Source organism: Schistocerca serialis, chromosome 9, assembly GCF_023864345.2.
Source record: "Schistocerca serialis cubense isolate TAMUIC-IGC-003099 chromosome 9, iqSchSeri2.2, whole genome shotgun sequence".
NCBI lineage: Eukaryota > Metazoa > Arthropoda > Insecta > Orthoptera > Acrididae > Schistocerca > Schistocerca serialis.
The window spans coordinates 449,871,489-449,879,896 of record NC_064646.1 but is presented as its reverse complement, the minus strand read 5'-3'; positions in this window follow the sequence as shown (position 1 = coordinate 449,879,896).

Here is an 8,408-nt window from a genome sequence, read left to right as displayed (position 1 = left end):
ATTTCAATGCGAAACACACCGAATGGAACTCGCGAACTGTCACCCGCAGCGGGCGCCGCCTCTCCCGCGTTGTTCACCACAACGGCGCGATCACCGTGGGGCCGTTTGACCCCACGATCTTCCCTGCACGGGGACAGCCCGACGTGCTCGATATTGCCCTTCGGAAGGGCATCGGGCATTTCACGACCGCCCAGACGCGTAACGTCCTCTCCTCCGACCACGTACCGGTCATTTTTGGCCTCGACGTGGCCGGAGCTTCTCTTCCAGACAGCCGTCCGACCTATCGCAGGCTCGACGCCGAACGCTTTCAGACGAAAGCCCTCGTACTGCTCGAGGACGCGCCAAACCCCGCCGTGGTAGGGGCAGACGCCGCCCTAGCATTCTTCACCCGAAGAATACTTCGAGCAGCGGAGGAAGCCACGCCGAGACGTCGCCAAGGACCATGAGACTTCTCGCGACAGCTACCGCACCCTATCCTGGACGCGATCACCGAGAAGAACCGACTGTTTCGTGAATGGCAGCTCTCTCACCAACCAGACACGAAGCGCCGCTTAAACCGCATGAGAGGGGAAATTAAGGCGGCAGTCGAGCAACACCGGAGCCAGGAATGGGAAGACCTTGTGTCTACCCTCAATCCTGAGGGCAACAGCGAATACCACCTTTACAGGTCGGGAACGACGTCGCCAGTGACACCGACGCGAAAGCCAGCGTCCTGGCTGACGCTTTTGCAGCGAACTTCACACCGGTGGCCGACGTCATCGACGACGACCACATACGGCGGGTCCACGAGCAACTAACCTTCCGCACCGCAAGGGAGGAAGGCGACGTTATCGAGCCGATAACGGAGGAGGAAGTTGCTGTGCAGCTTCGCTCTCTGAACCTCAAGAAGGCTGTAGGCAGCAATGGCGTCACAAACCTCTTGCTGAGGAACCTTCCGCCGGGCTTACACCGTCAAGTTGCCGATGTTTTCAACGAGATTCTCCGATCAGATGTCTACCCCTCTGTATGAAAACACGCGGAGGTTGTCGCCATTCTGAAACCCTGCAAGGACCCACGCCAGGCATCGAAGTACCGACCAATAAGCCTGCTCCCGTCCCTCTCGAAAGTTTTCGAGAGGCTGTACGCGAGAAGACTGATGCGACACGTCACCCAGGAGGGCATCATCCAAGATGAGCAGTTCTGGTTCCGAGAAGAACATGTCACTTCCCACCAGCTCTTGTGGGTGGTAGAACCGGCAATGAGGGCACTGGAAACAAGGGAATTCATTGTCGCAGTGTTCCTCGTCGTTTCCCGAGCGTTTGACTCGGTGTGGCACGAAGGTCTCGAGTTCAGACTTTTTGAACAAGGGGTACCGACGTCCCACATGACGCTGCTGCGGTTGTACCTGTCCGAACGAACCTTCCACGTGAAGGCTGACGACGGTACGTCCACAGACCGGCAGATACGTGCAGGGGTGCCGCAGGGGTCGGTTCTCGGCCCCTCGCTGTACTCCCTGTACACTGCAGACGCGCCGAAAGTGGCAGGAGTCGAACTGGCGCTGTACGCTGATGATACATCAATTTTCTCCCGCAGCATGAACGCCCAAGTGCTGAGAAACCGCCTCCAACGCGGGTGCGACGCCTTGGGCTCATGGGCAACAAAGTGGCGGTTGAAATTCAACGCCACAAAGAGCCAGGCAGTCGTCTTCACTCTAAGACTTCTGCCGCCAGGGGTTACGCCGCTCGAAATCCTGGGAGAACGTATCCCATGGAGTGGGACGGCGACATACCTAGGGGTTACCCTAGACCGCAGGCTCACCTGGAAGCATCAAATCCGTGATGTGAAAGGGAGAGCAATTGGACGCCTCCGCGCCCTGTACCCGCTGCTAAACCCGCAGTCGTCATTGCCACCGCAACACGGCATCACGCTTTATCTAACATTGGTTCGCCCACTGCTAGAGTATGCGGCCGTGGTCTGGGGGAAAGCCTCAGATCCTCGCATTGTGACTCTGCAACGAATACAGAACCGCGCCCTGAAGACGGCTATGCATCTTCCGAGGCGCTTTTCGACGCACCAACTCCACGAGGACACTAGGATCCTGCCTCTCCGAGACAGGTTCCGCGCCATCGCCAGGAAGGTCCACTAGAAGACGGGGCGCTCCCGCAACTGGCTCATCCGTGGACTGGGCCAACAACCTCATCACAGGCCAACCACACGTTGGCCTGACCTGCTGAGGGATTACGTTTTACTAATCCCTCAACAGAATGTGTCTTTCTCTTTTTCAGGTTAAACCAGACAGGACCAGTCGACAAGAGTGGTAATATATATTTCTCTCTCTTACAGGAACCGCAGGAATGACAAACTTTGTCTAAACTGCACCACCACAAGCCAAGCACAGGCTCGTCATTCCAGCGTCAGCGGCTGCTTAAGACATCATCGTCATCTCATTCTTCATCCATGAACCATCCACCCTCATCACCATCTTTCATCGCTAGTTCGGACTCTGACAACCTTGTCATTGCCACCAACAGCGACACCAACTCTATTTCATCATTGGGCGAGGGACGTCTGCGGCGAAGCGGGAGGCTGCTTCAAAAGCAGGAAAAATCTGGGCAGCCCCTGCAACCCGCGATTGCGGAGGAAAATCAAATGCACATGCCACCTGGCGCAACAAAAGCAAACGAAATCCTGAGCTGCCACAACAATACCAGGGCACGGGAAGGGAAATCCCGCAATCCGACTGCCCCCAAAAACCAACAATAGATGTCAGTATGAACGCAGAAAGCGCAACACCAGCGCCAAATGCCACCCAGATGACGTCAGAGGGCGGCGACAGGGGACAAGACAGAGCAAGTCCTGTAATTCCCCAGACACAAGGAGGCCCCACGCAAAACAGAAATCAAAAACCAAACAGAGGACGAAAGGTTCCCCCCATAACTGCGTTTGAGACAAAAGGGTACACGACACTGATAGCACAAATCTAAGGGAAACTAACGGGTGCCCTTAGTACCACATACAAGGGCGATAGCATCGTCTATCAGGCCACAAACCCGTAGGATTCCCAGTACCTCAAACAAGAATTCCGAAAACGTAATCTGGAATTATTTACTTACCACGACGACCCGAAGAGTACACTGAAGGTCGTCGTTATAAGACTGACGCCCTACTGGACCCCAGAGGACGTCAAGAATGCACTCATCGAGAAGGGCTTTCCGGTAAGGACGTATTTCAAATGTCGAAGCCGCAAACAGAAATAGATGACTCTGGAAACATAGTGTCAGCTCCAAGAAGAAAAACGGCCAATTTCCAGGTCAATCTACTAAACACAGCAGAGGCAAGAAAAATATTTGAAGTAGAAAGACTACTACAAATGAAAGTGAACACAGAATTATATCAAAAATCAAACAGGGCCACACAATGCTATCTGCGTCAGAGATTTCGACATGGGGCAAACAAATGTGAACTCGCGCCCAGATGCGTCAAATGTGCAGGACCGCACCTCTATGGCGCCTGCACAACGAAGAGGGAAGAACCGGCCATATGCGCCAACTGTAGGGGCAACCATCCAGCCTCCTTCAGGAGCTGCCCAGAAAGATTGAAGATCGTTCAGGTTTGGGAGCGCCGGCGAGCATTACCTCCTAAAAGGCAGGAACCACCTCCTAGGGCGCCACTGAGAAACCCCAACCCCCCTCCTGCACCACCCATGGAAGAAGTAGATTCCCCCCCCCCCACCCCCAACACATGCTGGAGCAGAAACAACAAGCCCTCCCAACTCTGCCCAACCCCAGCGGAGTACACAACCACCCACTCCACAACATCTGGAGCAACAACATCAACTACACCAAGAAGAAAGCCCTACTGGCAATAGAACTTAAGCTGAGGTTGTGAAAACTGGGCGCACTCCCCCCCCCCAAAATACCCCTAAACCAAAGACCCAAAGACCGCCCCCCAAGGCAACTCTGCTCATGAAAAGAACTCCACCCCCACAAGTCGTCTCTCCCCCACAAACCTCAATCCTTCCCATCCCAAACCAACCAGAAACAGAGAGGGCTGAGAAAACACCACTGGCTTCGTCATCAAAGGCCACAGATGTGCACCCACCAAGGGTCATTCTAGCCCAAGCCACTACCACTGAGACCGCCCAAGCCACAGCTACAGCAGCAGATACCAACAACACAACCAACATCGTCAGTGGCCAGACAATTGCGCAGGAAAGTTCCGTTCAGGTGAAACAGGAACAGCCACTCCAGTTCCTCTCGAAGATTTGGACATTCATAAAATCCATCATTTCACCTGCCTTCCTTGAAGGCATAACCCAGCTGTTCACCAAAATAGCAACAGCCCCAGACCTATCCACAACAATCACAATACTCGCCACTATCATCTTACCACTGCTCTCCAATGGCAAATGAAGACGAGAAGCAGCATATTACCATCGCCATCTGGAATGCAGATGGCATCTATCATGACAGGTTTGAACTTGAGATGTTCTTAGATGACCATGGAATCGATGTAGCTCTCCTCAATGAGACACATCTCACCCCAACCGATACCTTTCAGGTCCGCAACTACCAGCTTATTAGGACAGACTGTCCTAACAGACAAGGCGGCGGCACAGGTATCCTAATAAAACGGAGCAAACGCCATCGCCAGGTACTTGTACCAAGACTCATTAATACGCAGGCAACATCAGTAGAAGTTGTTCTCAACAATCGCCCCACACACCTGGTGGCAGTATACCATCCACCAAGCACAAGACTATTTCCCCACGATCTGGATGGTCTTCTGAACGGCAGTCACAACACAATAGTAGGAGGGGACCTGAACGCCAAGCACAGGGCATGGGGTTGCCGCACCACGAACACCAGTGGCAATCTAACTATTAAGTTATCTTGACAACCATCCAGCAGTGCAGGTCGTCTGTCCAGACGAGCCCACTCACTCCCATATGATTCAAGGTGTCGACCAGACATACTTGACATATTTCTGCTTAAAAAGATCCATCTTGCAACCACCACAGAAGTGGTCAACAGTCTGAATTCCGATCACAGCCCTGTGGTACTCAGATTCGAGGGAGACCAGGACATACTCAACAACAGAGTACACACAACACTGTACACTGACTGGGAAAGATACAAGCAACTGGTTGCCTCACACATCCCAGACCATGCACCAGACATGCCAACCCATGTGGAAATAGACCAAGCAATAGAGGAATTTACCACCATCATCAAGGCGTGTGGAAAGGCTGCTGCCACCACCAAAATTACACACAAGAATGGGCGATCCAACCTGCCCCCAGATCTAACACAACTAATTTCAGACAAAAACCACACGCACAAAAGATGGCAGATCTACCGAGACCCCCAGGATAGGAGACGCATGAACCAAATGGCCCATGAAATACAGACCAGGATGAAACTCCTGAGATGTTCCTGGTGGGAACAAAGTCTTAAGGCAGCTGAAAGTAATCCTAAAAAGTTCTGGGGGATAATAAAAGCTAGGCGGCAACCCCACAAAGCCAACAGACCACTACACGGACAGAACAGCTTGGTATACACACCGGAAGACAAAGCGACTGCCATGTCAAACACCCTCGAACTCCAATTCCAGGAGAATGTCATAGAGGACGACGGGGACGAAGCAGATGCTCTGGAACATCGAGTAGAACGACACCTCCATCGCAGACTTCGCGCCAGTTCCGACACGCCCTTCGAACTGACCAGCGAGCGTGTGGTTGCAGCTATCATGAGGCGAATCGTCACCACAAAAGCCCCTGGTCCTGACAACATCAAACCACCCTTCCTTAAGGCCGTCCCCCAACCAGCAATCCCCATCTCACTGCCATCCTAAGTAATTGCCTTACTGCACAGTATTTCCCTTCAACCTGGAAGGTTGCCAAAGTGATCTCAATCCTGCAACCAAATAAAGACCAACTATTCCTTCAAAACTATCGACCTATTTCCCTGCTCAACTACCTGTGTAAGTTACTTGAAATCCTCATCCAAAACTCCCTACTACAATTCCTATCTGCCAACAATATCCTTATCCCTGAACAATTTGGATTTCGTGCTGGGCATAGCACAACAAAACAAGCCATTTGTCTGGTGGAGCACATCTGAACAGAGAAGAGCCAGGGCAATAGCACAGCTGCCATTTTCCTGGACATTGAAAAAGCGTTCAACCAGGTTTGGCATGGCGGTCTGCTATACAAACTGTCAAAGATGAATTGCCCACTTCACCTGCTGAAAATAGTCCACTCGTTCCTGGTAGAAAGGAAATTCTACTCTACAGTAGATAGCGCAAACAGCGACATAAAGCAAATAGAAGTGGGTGTCCCACAGGGATCTGTGCTTGGCCCCCTCCTATATCTACTATACACCAACGATCTGCCGAAGGAGCCGAGCGGTAACATTGCCCTGTATGCAGATGACACTGCATTATACCACAGTGGCAGAAACATAAACTATCTAGCCTACCACCTACAACGCCTCCTAGACAAAGTGACAAAGTGGTGCAATCTGTGGAAAATAAAGATCAATGCAGACAAATGCCAGACTATCTTATTCAGCCACAAAATCAAACGCCCCATAGTGAACATCACACACAACGACCAGGTACTACCCTGGAAAGAAGTAGTTACTTACCTAGGGCTAAAACTGGATAAAAATCTAACATTCACCCATCACATCAGAGAGGCTAGAAACAAGGGCTCCCACCAGCTCTTTCAGTTATATCCACTCCTAAAAGGCAGGGGACTCACAGTACCTGCCAAACTCAAAATCTGGAAAACCATCATCCTGCCAGCCATACTCTACAGATCAGAAGCGTGGAGCATGGCAGCAGACACCAACCTCAAACAGTTGGAAATTATCCAAAATATAGCCTTCCGAATCGTTGTGGACGCTCCGTGGTTCTCCAGCAACGAGGAGATTAGAGCAATGTTCGGACAGCCATCATTCTATCATCTCATAAAGCAAAAATCATTAAAATTCTATGAATCATCCAACGCATCACCACACGAACTCATCAACTCTCTGGGAAGGGATGAAAACCCTGACCAGAAAGCACCAATCACTACCATCCATCGCCAATTCAGGCGATAGTCATATGTATTCATACGCAAACATGAAATTGCATCATCATCGCCGCCGCCTGCACGAACATCATCTACCCAGGGGAAAACCGACCCCTAGCCAATACCGCATAACCCCCAAATCCGCACCACCAAGGATCATTTCGTAAGACAGAGCGTTTTTCAAGGACGCTGGCTCTTCAAATGCATCATAGTTTTAGACCCAGCCATTTCATGTCGGCTGCTCAACCACCAGAAAAGACGAAACCAGAAATAAAAACGTACAAAGACAGAAGAAATATAGACAGGAAAAAATACCTAGACCACATCAACCAGAACCTAAACACAACTAACGAAGAGAGAGATAACTACGAAAAGCTAGAAAACCTAAACGCGCACATAACTAAGGTGATAGAAGACGCAGTGGAGACAAGTGCACCAATTCGAAAAATAAGCGAGGGAAAAGAAGCAATACTAACACATATCCTAACACTAATCAAACAAAAACGACAGGTATACGCGCAATTCAGACGCACTAAAGACCCTACTATCAAAAACCAATGGAATAGGCTAAATGACCAAGTAAAACACCAACTCAAAGATTTTACGGCAAGAAAACTGGACACAAAAATACAGAACCTAGACCCGAAAAACCCAGCTGACTTCTGGAAGAAATTCAGACGACTGACGAACCAGAAAGAAGCACACGAAGGACCACTGATAATAAACGACGAAATCACGATGTGCAAAAAGAAGAAAGCAGACGCCTTCCTAGGAGCGCTAAAAGACGTATAAACACATCCGCAAGACGACAAATTCGACAAAGAACAGGAATTAAAAACGGAAATAGAAACAAAAACAGAGCTGGAAAAAACGACCTACGACGATCAGACAGCACTACTCGCAGACATAACCACACAGGAAGTAAAACAGGCCATAGCAGGTGGTACAGTCACTGCCCCCGGCGCTGACGGCATCACCAGACACCACCTCAGAATGATACCGCCGCAAACAATAATACCGCCCCTACAGAAATTCTTTAATGCAATAATAAGGCTCAAAAAGACACCGAACAGTGGAAAAACGGGCAAATACGAATGCTACCGAAACCACAAAAACAAGCGGCACGAGCCAAAACGACGTAGAAGAAAGTTCTAAGGACTTTCAACCGACTCCAGCTGAGATTTTCAGGGGTTTCCCCTCAGCCGTAAGGCAAATGCCGGAATTGTGTATTCTCCCCACAACAAAGAAAACAAATAAGAACATAAAAACCAAGAAAGGTAAATAACAAATGATAAACAATAATTTAGATCCCTTCCCCAAATTACAACAAATTGTGTCACCACAGAAAAAT